We start from the raw sequence: 13,728 nt of genomic DNA, 5'->3' as shown, positions 1-13,728 counted from the left end.
TTTGATACTTTAAATGATCGGCTTTGCTCCACCAATTTTTAAATCGCCCAAAAATAGGTACACTGGGACCAGAAGTTGTGGGCCAAAACACCTCAAAAACTCCTTTCAAAATAATTTCGAAAATGTGGTGGCGACAAGGTAACCAAATTAGTTTCCGGTTCAATTTTCTTTCAATCAAAGCGGCTGTGCCATTTAGTATTCCTGTAAATAATGTATGAATATGTAAATTAAAGATAGTGCCAATTATTAAGAGAAACATAAGTGAGAAAATAGTATTAATTAGTAGGTATTAACTAGATTTTCAATTATTTAAAGATAACGAAACAAACCATACCAGTATTCACTGCTGGAGTGTCAAAGCACATAGCCTTAATGTAAGGAGTAACTTTCCAGTCTTCCAATGTATTTAATATAGCTACAGCATGATTTTCTGCAGTTCCGTCAAATATTTTTGGTACACCGAGGAGTTGATTGACGTTCGAAGTAGATAATATTATTGCAATTCTATCTACAGATTCAGAACCGGTCAAATCAGTTAAAATTTTACCATCCCAATGTACAGTATAGAGATCTTCAGTTTTAAACTTTTCTTTCAAGTGCTCTGCGATAGCTTGTCTAAATCTAAGACGGGCTCGCCGGATAGTACTGTAGCTTAAATTTAATGTTTCAATATCTATTCCAATACTTTGGTAAGCAGGAGCTAAGATAAAAGTAGCATTTCGACTAGTAACATTTGCTCGATCGAGGGCAGATACAAGTTCAGGAGTCATTATATCAATTTTAGGAGGAGGATTTGGCTGACTAGATGGAGGTTCAAAGTCAGAAAACATTTCTGATTGTTGACTTCCAGATGTCGTTCCTGTACCAATTGTCGATTGGAACCGTGAAATAATACTACCATCCTGAACTGGACTACTAGTTGTAGGCTGATTAATACCTATTATCAAATATATATGATTAACAGCTAATACTTAAGAAACAAATGCAATCCTATTTGAGATAAAATATGAAATAATTGTTTTCTAAAGAAATAAAATAAATAATAACCATCAACATCAATATCCATGGCAACTTGATGAATTTCTTCATTTGAAGCACTTGTGTCAATAAATCCATAACGTTTGTTAGATCGTTGAGATTCCAAAAATAGTTTTTTTGTATCATCAAGTTTTTGCTTCGGATCTAAACGAGCAATATCAAATAATTTTACAAACTTTTCTTTTAACATTGTCTCTTTTTTTTCTGCGTAGTAGATTTTTTTCGATATCGACTTTTCTTGAGTTTCAACCATTCATTAAATAATTGTAAAACTTTCTGCACAGCATGAGAATTTTTGCAAGTTGGAAGTCCAGCTTGTAACCATTTTTCTTCAACTTTTTTTATTGTACCTGAAGCACTTTTTTTTAATGTTAGTTTGTGTATACAATGCTGATATAAGAACGCTGATAAAACCTCTCCGTTTGTTGGTAATTTTCGTCCAACAAGATTTTCTTTGATATCACCAATTAAGTATTTTTTATTTTCCATTATAGTCAATGAAATGATAAACAACAAAACAATAAACTTAGAGAGCAAAATAATAAATAGTAATATCTGAAGTTCGATTGAAAAGAGAGTTAGAAACAATGTGGCACAGTAACGAGGAAAATCAAAACATGTGTCTTTTAGGTTATGTCGGTAAACAAGTGAACTCCATTTCTGAATGAGCTACTGTAAGTAATTTTTTTTTAATAAAGCAACTTCAGTTCATTCGTTTGAAAAAAAGCGCCTAAACCAAAGGTTTTGTGCCGAAAGACGAATCTACTTATAAGTAAAGTTAAAAAAATCTCCGAATAGCAAAAATACATCAGGAAATATTATTACTAGCAAAATATTGAGAAAAGATTCATAGTATCATCGAAAAAAAAAAAAAACATTGAATTTTTTTGTAAGTTCAACTTTGACCTCGAATAACTTTTGAAGGAGTGTGTCTATCGAAAACTTTGTAGGGACCTTTTTTGTAGAGCGTCAAATTTCCTACAAGAATATGCTTTGGTCCGCTGATTCAATGAGCCGTTGCAAAAATACGAAATTGCAAAATTTAAAAAAATTTCTTCCTGTGTTATTTAAATGGGAAATAGAAATTCCCGATGCGCGACCTCTAAATAATAATATTAAGAGCTCTGCTTTTTACAGGCGTCTTTTCACACCTTCTCGGAAGTTTTTATGTGGGGATTTCGAAAAAAAAAAATTAGCCATTTTTTTTGAATCAGCCTAATGCATATATATATATATATACATATATATGTATATATATATTTATATATATTCATATTATACATCATTATAATAAAATATAAATGAAGGTAATTAAGGTCAATAATGTAATCAAATAAAAAATGATTGTGAATGGAAATAATTATAAAAAAATAAAATAAAAAATAAGCAAATAATTCAAAATATTCAGTATTTTTCTGATAACTACACATAATTTTGAAAAATTGAAATAATGGAAAAAAATTTTTTTTTTATCAATTTCCCATTTTTTAGAAGTAGACTAAAAATCATGATATACATATGTATATATATATGTATATGTGTATATATATATATGTACATATATATGTATATATATATATACATATATAAACATACATATATATATATATATATATATCTATATAGATATATGTATGTATATATATATATATGTATATATGTATATATATATATTTATTACCATGTCTTCATATAATTCATCTGTGTAATAGGATATAAATGAAAATAATGAAGGTGAATCATGTCATGAAATGAAAAATGATTGTAAATGGAAAAAAATTATAAAAAAATTAAATAAAATGAAAAATATGAATATATATATATTTTAGAAGTAAACTGAGAATCATGATATACATATGTATATATATATGTATATATATATACATATATATATAGACAGAGAGTATGGTTTGAGGACTATTTCATTCATGATTAGTTCATTTTGAGGACATCTGGCTGTTTTGAGGACGGTCCTCGAAAAAGTCTTATACGTAGTGGATAGTTTGAGGACGGTCCTCAAAGAATAGGTGTTAGATTTTGAGGACACCTGAAACGTGGATTCTTTGAGGGCGGTCCTCGAAATCCATACAATCTAAAGAACAGTCATTTTGAAGACACACCCCAAATACTGTTATTTTGAGGACTGTCCTCGAAATAACAGGTCAAATTGTAAGCAATTGATTAAAATATAGCCGAATCACATAACGTTCAGGCTTTTTCGTGAAAAACAGTACGGAAGTAGTAAAAATAATGGTAAAAAATCCTTATCAGCCGTGAGCATTGAGAATTGAATCTAATTGACACAAAGGATTGTCACATCTGATAGGTATCTAGCGTGGAACAACAAGATCAGAACAGAAAATTCATCTTTGATGCCCTTGTGAAAACGGATTCATATAATCAGATCCAACTCTCCAGGATGCTCTGTTTCAATCTTATCATTTGAGCCTTTGAATAAATTTGAGATTCATACCAACTGAAGACTTGGTCAGATTAGGTGATTTTACCGATCGCATAGGTATGAGTCAGCTGTCAGTATTGATGATGCAGCCCTGTGTACCCTAACCTCACAATTAAAAGTCATGTGAAATTATTCTTATATCGGAGTACATGTACCCTCTCACTTATCTGTTAATGAAATAAGAAAATCTTGAGATTTCAGCGTTCGGGCGTGTTGGGATTATGTTTAACGAGGCTAGGTGTTTTAGAATCAGGTTATATTTGTTTTATTCAACACATTTATATGTCTGTAATACAATATATCTTTTGAGAAACCACGTGTAGTAATTTTGTTGCGACCGTGCGCGTTACCCATTCGAAAGGGAAGAGAGCGAGTCTTACAGAAAAGGTTGTTAGGTACCACCTTACAAAAGTCTCTAGGGACTAGATACAGCGAGAAATCCCTAGTAACTCTAGTACAGCTTTATTGTCTATCTATATTTCAACACGCCCCCTCAATAAAACTTCCTTTTTTTTCTTTTGAAATATCTTACACACACTGTACATATAATTTTAACAAACATATAGTATTTCTTCTTATTCTAGAACTTCTTGTGCGCCCCCTGATTTTGGACGACTTAGGAGCACATTTCTATGGTCTAAATACATATATTATTGCATTTCTATCCCCCCTTTTTTTTTCTTTAGATAAGGTTCAATTCTTTCACAAATTTATCAAATTTTTCTTTCGGGAGTGGCTTTGTAAATAGGTCAGCTGGTTGGTCCTCTGACTTGATATATTTTAGAGTTATAATACCTTCTTCAATTTTTTGTTTAATGAAGTTGAACTTGATGTCTACATGTTTGACTCGTTTGTTGTTTTCTGGGTTGTTTCCCAGATTTATGGTTGCTTGGTTATCGACATAAATGGTTATCGGATTTCTATTTACTATCTTAAAATCTTTTAAGGTTTTCAACAGCCAGCAGGCTTCAACGACCGCAGAGCTTAGAGCTATGCACTCCGCTTCCGTAGAGGACAGGCTAACTGTTTGCTGTTTCCGTGACGACCAAGCAACTGTACAATCAAATAATTTGAATACAAATCCCGACGTTGACTTTCGGTCATTTATGTCGCTACCCCAATCAGAGTCCACGTAACCACATAGGGTCTCAACACTTGTCTTCTTCTTAAATACTAGTTTTGTATACAAAGTTTTATGGATGTATCTCAGTACTCGCTTTAGTGCTACATATAGTTCTTGATTTGCATAATTTTGGTATCTACTTAGGTACGATATGCTAGTGCATAAGTCTGGTCTGGTTCCTAGGACTGCATACATAAGGCAGCCTATTATTCTTCGGCATTTTGACTCTAGTTCCGGATTAGTCATATCAGGTTTAGTAAACTGGAATTTATTTTCCATAGGTGTCGACATCGGCTTCGAGTCCTCCATACCAAATTTATTTAATACTTGCTTTAAGTAGACAGCTTGACTTAATTCTGTAATTCCCTTTTCTAGGTTTTGCGTGATGCGTATGCCTAGATAATTTGATACCAGACCTAAATCTTTCATTTTAAATATATTTCCCAGATATACTTTCAAGTCGCAGATTTCTGCTTCGTTTGTACCAAAAATCAAGATATCATCTACAAACAATAATAAGAATGCTTTAGTGACGGAATTACACTTAGTGTATAGGCAAAAATCGTTTTGAGAACGGGCAAATCCCTTTTTGGTTATTATGTCATCAAACTTTAAATTCCAATATTTTGGTGATTTCTTTAAACCATAAATCGACTTGTTTAATTTGCACACAGTGTTTTGTCCGTTCCCTACGTTTCTTGGCAATTTCATATATACTTCCTCATTTATCTCTCCATATAGGAAGGCACTTTTAACATCCATCTGGTACACTGGTAATCCTAACCTATTTGCTATAGCTAATACCATTCGGAATGTTGTTATTTTTGCAACAGGTGCATATACCTCATATATCTCAAAGTTTTCTTTTTGCTGGAAACCCTTTGCTACTAATCGCGCTTTAAATTGAGATGGATTACCATCGTTGTCTTCCTTAATTTTATAAACCCACTTACTATCTATTACTCTTTTGTTTACCGGGGTCGGTACTACGGTCCAAGTTTTGTTTTCTCGCAACACACTTAGCTCGCTGTTCATCGCGTCTATCCACTTATCGGAGTGGATGCTTTGAACTGCTTCTTCATAGGTAGTCGGTTCGTTGAGTACACTTATAAAGCCGGTTTCGTAATCAGCATATCTTTTAGGCTTAACGATTTTACGTTTCCCCGGTTCACGTATTATTGTGGCATTTAAATCTACTTGCGACCCACTTGATTCACTTGTTTCACTTAACTCCTCGTAACACTCTTCAAAGACGCTGCTGCCCGATTGACGGTCTGCCCGATCATCATCGTCTTCACTCTCCTCGTTTTGCTGTTCCTCTTCGTTCGGGTGGTCAAGTAATATGACCTGTTCTTGTTGTTGATTAGGCCAGAAAACCACATCCCTTCTTATGTCCACCGAGCCTGTTTCTGGAGAATACACCCTGTAGCCCTTTGTATTCTCTCCATATCCAACAAACAACACATCTTTACTTTTTGGGTCCCATTTCAGTCTGCGTTGATCTGGGACGAGGATGTCTGCTTTAGAACCAAAGATCTTGAAATTACTGATGTCACAACTCTTGTTAAACCATACTTCGTACGGTGTTTTTCCTGGTACTTTACTCGGGCCTGTTCTGTTTATTACATATGCTGCAGTGTTAACTGCCTCAGCCCACAAATTTTTGTGGAGACTTTTTGCCATGAGCATGGACCTTGCCGCTTCTACAACTGTACGGTTTTCTCTTTCACTCTTACCATTTTGTTGTGGGTTATATGCTACCGTCGTCTGGTGTCTTATCCCTCGCTCGTCGAACGCTTGCCTCAGTTCGTTGTTGACGAACTCGGTTCCATTGTCCGATCGTACGATCTTGACTTTGTTGCCCGTATCTTGTTCCGCTAAGCTGAGGTACCGTTTGACGTTGCCCGCTACTTCAGATTTCTTTTTCATACAGTAGATAGATCTATAAGAAGAATAATCGTCTTTAATTTGCAGGAAATACCGAGAGCCTCCAATTGATTCAACCTCCATAGGTCCACATACATCCATGTGTACTAATTCGCATGTGCGTGACGTGACAGTTCTACTTTGTTTGAACGGGGCTTTATGCATTTTACCTCTCGCACAACCATTACACCTTTCGTTGTCCACATTATATGGAATATTAGACTTGTCCAGCATTTGTTTGACGTAGTTTGTGTTCTGGTGAGCTAACCGTTCATGCCAAACTGATAAATTTTCCTTGGCGTAACCTACTGCAGCTCGTTCACTTTCACTAAAACGCATGACATAGAGTTTTTGGCTTCTGTCCCCGATGGCCGTCACTTGACCGTTTTTCGTGATATTGCACCGATCCATATTGAATATAACCTCATAGCCTTTGTCGGCTACACTTCTTACTGAGAATAGGTTTACCGTCATTTTAGGAACATACAGTACATTGCTCAGTGTGGTGTTTATCCACTCGACGCCGTTGTATGCTTTCACTTTGACCATTCCGCTGCCGACCGCATCCAATTCAGTTCCGTTGCCTATCACTACCTTTTTGCAGTTTCTTAGTTCAGAATAGGTAGCGAACATACCTTTTATATGGCACATATGTTCACTGGCGCCTGTGTCGACTAACCAACTCTGATTATTTTTAAACTCGGCTACATAGGAGTTACTTTTGCCGGTGTCTGTTTGGTTCTGCGTATTGTTCTTCTCTTTCAACTTTTGTTTATGTATTCTCGTTCTGCACTTACTTATGTGGTGTCCTTGCTTCTTACAATAGTGACACTGTCCTTTTACTGTCCGACAATCACGTTTATAGTGTCCTTCTTTACCACACCCGAAACACTTCACAACGCTCTGAGAGCTGTCGCTCGCTAACGCTACCGACGTTTCCTCTTTTACCGGTGAGTCTCTGTGAGTCGATCGTTCTTCTTCAACGAGTAGCCTAGCTATCAACTCGTCCATACTCTGGCTCTGTATTGGTACCGACTCCCATGCCGCAACAAAATGCTTGTACTTCTCTGGCAGTGACGTTAACACTTTCGTTATGATCATTCGCTCTGAGATTATTTCTCCCAGTTGGGCTATTTTGGCCCGCATTTCTTCGAGTTTTGCGAGGAAGACTGATATATCATCCCCTTCGCACTTCAACGCGAAAAATTTCTGTTGTTCAAGATGCAGGCTTGTCGCTGATCTCCGCTCGTACACTGACATGAGTTTGTTCCACATCTCTGGAGCTGAATTCGTTGTTATTACATGTACCATGACTTTTTCTTGCAAGTGCGTCACTAGGATTCCTTGTGCTTTACTGTCCTTTGAAATCCAGTCGGCGTATCCTTCCGCGCCTAGCACCGGTTTTGGCACACTGCCCTCGACCAAACCAAATAACCCCATGGCTTGTAATATCACTCTAATCTGGAACTTCCATATACTCCAGTTGCTGCTCCCCTCGAGTTTCACGCCCGTATTTACGTACACTTTCTCCATATCTACCGGACACTGATTCTACCGAACTCTACCGACCGGCGTTTTGCACGCCGTAGCCTAACCTCGCTTTGTAATCCACGTTTATTTTACCGATCCGCGGTGTCTGGGCCCATAACCTGTTGGGATTATGTTTAACGAGGCTAGGTGTTTTAGAATCAGGTTATATTTGTTTTATTCAACACATTTATATGTCTGTAATACAATATATCTTTTGAGAAACCACGTGTAGTAATTTTGTTGCGACCGTGCGCGTTACCCATTCGAAAGGGAAGAGAGCGAGTCTTACAGAAAAGGTTGTTAGGTACCACCTTACAAAAGTCTCTAGGGACTAGATACAGCGAGAAATCCCTAGTAACTCTAGTACAGCTTTATTGTCTATCTATATTTCAACAGGGCGCCGTTACACGGATAAGCTAATCAGCCTACGCAGAACAATTAATATTGCTTTTTCAAAGAAGGACGTAGAAATTGAACATTTCCTCAAAGTACACTATTGTTTTGAAATAACGTCCTTGAATTCTACGATCCGTCAGAACTTTGGTCCCCAAAGCATACGTTAAGTTAGCAATATTCCTTCCACAAATCGGAAGATCTTTGGAATAAAAAAATATCAATGAAAAGAATAAGGCAACAACTTAGTGTACATGCTTCGGGGATCGAAGTCTCGACGGATCGCAGAATTCAAGGACGTCATTTGGAAACAATAGTGTACTTTAAGGACATGTTCAAAACGAAGGCAATATCATTAGTTTTGCATAAGCTAATCCGTGTAACGGCGCCTGAATGCTAAAATCTCGAGATTTTCTATTCCAATCCACAAATAGTGGAGAGATTACATGTACTCCGATACAAGAATGATTTCACTTCACTTTTAATCTTGAGGTTAGGGTACACAGAGTTGCATCATCAATATCTGACAGCCGGCTCATATTTCGTCTCATATGATGAGTGTGCGATCCGGAAAACCATATATGCTTATTGCAAAAGTCCTAGTCAACCTGAACAATCACAGGGCGATGAAGTGAACTCAGCTCATTCCTTTTTTTTATCACTAGGAATTATTAGTAACTAAATCAATTTAGCGTGTACAACGCATTGTGTGGGGACTTCAGTCTTGAAGAATCGTTGATTTCGAGGACGTGACTTCGAATGTATTGTATGCTCCAAGGACATGGCCGCTCGCTGCTACCTTCCGTATCAAAAAGCTATTTCACTGACGCAGCATGAAGTAATGAATGTATAAATAATGCCTTGTTTCAAATAAAACATCTTCTGTCTCAATTTCCGAGCATCGGCACAAGCATGTCATCCGCGGATTTGAAATTGCGAATTTCAGGATGAGTGAGGTTAGGTTAGATAATCATTAGATCGCATGTTGTACATTGTCAGATTCCAGGTTACACCAAGAATATGCAACAGGTAATATTGCCTAACCCAATCTACCATCAGCTTGAAATGCAATTTGAATTGATCAAAGCATTTTTATTGCCGTAAATCCATTTATACGGTTAGTAATATTTCTTTCGTGAATCGAAAGATCTTTGAAAAAAAAGAAATAGTACAAAGAATACGGCAACAACTTAATGTTTGCTTTGGGGACGCAAGTCCCGACGGATCGTAGAATTCGAGGACGTCATTTGGACATAATAATGTTCTTTGAGGACATGTTCAATTTCATAGGTCTTACTTTGGAAAGGCGGTATCATTAGCTCTGCATAAGCTAATCCGTGTAACGGCGTCTGAATGCTGAAAGCTCGAGATTTTCTATTCTAATCAACAAATAGCGGAAAGATTACAGGTACTCCGATATAAGAATAATTTCACATGAATTTTGATTTTGAGGTTAGGGTTCACAGGGCTGCATCATCAATATCTGACACTCGGCTCATATTTAGGCTCATCTGATGAGTGTGTGATCCGGTAAAGAATATATTCTTATTGCAAAATTTCTAGTCGACCTGAAAAACTACAGGTCAGCGGAGTAAACTCGGCTTGTCCACTTTTTTCATCACGAGGAATTATTAATAACCATACCGATCTACCCTGTACACCGTATGTTGTGGGGACTTTAGTCCGAAGGATCGTCGATTTCAGGGACGTAATTTAGAATGTATTGTATAGTTCGAGGACATGTTGAATAGCCACTATTTTCTGTCTTAAAAAAGAAGGATTTTACCGACGCGGCATGAAGTAATGAATGTATCAAGGTCCTAGTTCCAAGTACAAGATCTTCTGTTCCAACTGTTTTCCGGATCGCACACTGATCATATGCGCCGCAATTGCAGCAAGCTGTCACATATTGGTGATGCAACCCTGTGCACCCAACATCAGAATCGAAAGTCATGTGATATAATTTTCACATTGGAGTACATGTAACCTTTACCTTATTCGTTATTGAAATAGAAAATCTCAAGATTTTCGCACTCAGGGGCCGTTACACGGATTCGCTTATGTGGGGCTAATAATATTGATGTCTCAAAATAGGACATGTGGAATTAAACATGTCCTCAGAGTACATACTATTGTTTTCAAATGACGCCCCCGAATACTGCAATCCATCGAGACTCCAGTCCCCAAAGCATACGTTGAGTTGTGGTCTTGTTCTTTTATCTTTTCATATTTTTTCAGGAATCTGTCGATTTGAGAAAGGAATATAGGTAACTGTATAAACTGATTTGCCGCAATAAAATTGCTTTGGTGAATTCAAATTGCATCCTAACCTCAGAGTAAATTGGGTCAGGTAATATTGCCCATTGCATATCCATGGTGTAATCTGGAATTCGACAATGAACAACATGTGATCTGATGATTATTTAACCTAATTTCACTCGTCCTTGAATTTGCAATTTCGAATCGGCGGATCAACTGATTGTGCCAGGGCTTGGAAATTGAAACAGAAGGTCTGGTACTTTAAACCAGGACCTTCATACATTCATTACTACATGCCGCGTCAGTATAAACGCTTTTTACGACGAAAGGTAGCAGCAACTCAACATGTTCTCGGAGTATACAATACATTCAGAGTCACGTCCTTAAAATTAACGATTTTTCGAGACTGAAGTCCTCACAACGTACGTTGTATAGGGTGGATTGATTCGGTCATCAATAATGCCTCGTTATAAAAAAGTAGACAAGCCGAGTTTACTCCGTTGCCCTGTAGTTTTACAGGTTGATTAGAAATTTTGCAATAAGAATACATTGCCTTTCAGATCACACACTCATCATATAATCCGAAATATGAGTCAGCTGTCAGATATCGATGATGCAGCCCTGTGTACCCTAACCTCGAAATCAAAAGTCATGTAAAATTTTTCTTATATCGGAGTACATCCACCCTTTCCCTCATTTGTTGATTGAAGTAGAAAATCTTGAGATTTTAGCAATCGGACGCCGTATTAAATAAAATTAAAATGAAAAACGATCAAGAATTCTTCTACCCCGATTTCGACAATCATTATGGCCCTATGATATATTTTTCACAAATTCTGAATCACTCGATAGGTATTTGGTAATATTTGACGGAATATCATCCAATCTGAAAGTTTAGGACCTTGTTCAACATCTACATGAATAAAATTCACAAAAATTCGCAATGTAACATTTAGCATTCGCATGGCTAGGTAACAAAAAATTTGTAGGCTAGGGTTCATTAGGACTCCAGATTGACAAATTATTCATAGATTGAGTTCCAGATCACACATACAAGTATACGATCTGATAACTAATCCATGTCCATCAATAATTCACTAATAAAATGAGGAAACCACAAGGCACCGGAGAGATTTCGTAAATCCCCTTCGGGTACATATTTTATAACGAAGAAATGATAACTGAATCAATCTTTCGTACTTAACGTACATTTTGCGGACTTCAATGTCGAAGGATCGTAGAAATCAAGGACGAGATTTTTAATCTTTGGTATACTTTGGGAACATGCTGACAGGTTGACGTACACCTATGGATTCAAGAAAGGAATATCACTGTATCTGCAGTGAACTGATCCGTGTAATCAAATCCAATTGCTCATTTCAAGATGCTTTGTTTCACTTTCGTATTTCGCTACATAAATGCTCTCAAGTGATTCAAATCACAACTCAACGCAAGCATAGCTAGTGATCATGTCCTCAAAGTATACCACACATTCAAAATTCCGTCCTTAAACTCTACGATTCCTCGAAACTAAAGCCTCGAAAACAGTTCAGTTATTCTATTGCAATAAAACATATTCCCAAGGTCATTTTGCAGAATACCTATGTCAGTTTCGATAAAAATTACCAATTCTTGGACCGCAGACTAAACAATGATCTTCGGCAGTGATGCCTTTGAAACATCTACGAAATATTTCAGAAATAAAAAATTACCAAGGAATCCTCGATTCCGATTCTGACAATATATTATTCACGAATTCTGATTCGGATAAATATGTGGTCACCGTTATACATGAGCATCCAACCTCATAATTGAGATCCCTGATAAAATCAGTTCACATCTGCCTGCATAAAATTCACCACACTTACAATGTTATATCTGGCGTTCGATTGCTAATAATTCAATGCATCAGTTGAAGAGACTGAAGTTCGTGACGTTAATGCAACAAAATTTCCAGAAAAAAATGCATTATTTTATGACCCAAGCGTAATTAAAAATGCAAAGTACGTGAGGGAATACGTATGTCTTACTCAATTCAGGAGACTATATGTACCTACAGGATGTGCCGCAATGAAGTACTTTCCTTGCACCAGCGGATTCCTTGTCAAGAACTAAGATGAAAATTATTCTTGAAAAAATGTCGAGCGAACAACGGTTTTCGAATGGGAGCCGTTTAAAGTTGACCAATAGGAGAGCAGCGAGGCCGGCGACAGCGACCCTCGCTATGTCAGCGACAACACGTATCTGCTCTCCTATTGGTTAACTTTAAACGGCTCCTATTTGAAAACGGTTGTTCCCTCGACATTTTTTCGGGAATAATTTTCATCCTAGTTTTTGACACGGAATCCGCTGGTGCAAGGAAAGTACTTCATTTGCAAGTTCTGAAATAGTGAATTAATTCACATCTATTTGTTACGGTAACGTTACCAATTCGAACCTCGAATTAATTGGACGTAAAAATCAAAGTTCATTATATAACGCGATAAATAATTTATTCATAACACATTTATGAACACAAAGTAAGTAACAAAATCTTTTTTTTCTCTTTAGATCATCTATCATAAACACATACATATTCAAGTAATAAAGTATTCTTGTTTTCAGATCACCTTATTAACGCATATACATTGCATGTATACCGTAAGAAATACAGTCTTTTTTTAATTATCTAATAAATACATACATATTTAACTAATAAAGTATTCTCTTTTTTCAGATCATCTTGTGAAACATATGCATGTAAGTAATAAAATATTCTTTTTTCAGATCATCTTGTGAACACATACATAGGTGAGTAATAAAATCTTCTTATTTCTTCGTACCATCTCATAAACACATACGTATTTGACTAATGAAGTATTCTTTTTTCTTTGAATCATCTTATAAACACATACATATTTGACTGATGAAGTATTCTTTTTTCTTTGAATCATCTTATAAACACATACATATTTAACTGATGAAGTATTCTTTTTTTTCAGATCATCTTGTGAACATA

The sequence above is a fragment of the Neodiprion pinetum genome, unplaced genomic scaffold (genome assembly GCF_021155775.2).
Source record: "Neodiprion pinetum isolate iyNeoPine1 unplaced genomic scaffold, iyNeoPine1.2 ptg000083l, whole genome shotgun sequence".
In the NCBI taxonomy this organism is placed as follows: domain Eukaryota; kingdom Metazoa; phylum Arthropoda; class Insecta; order Hymenoptera; family Diprionidae; genus Neodiprion; species Neodiprion pinetum.
Note: the sequence above shows the minus strand (reverse complement) of the source record.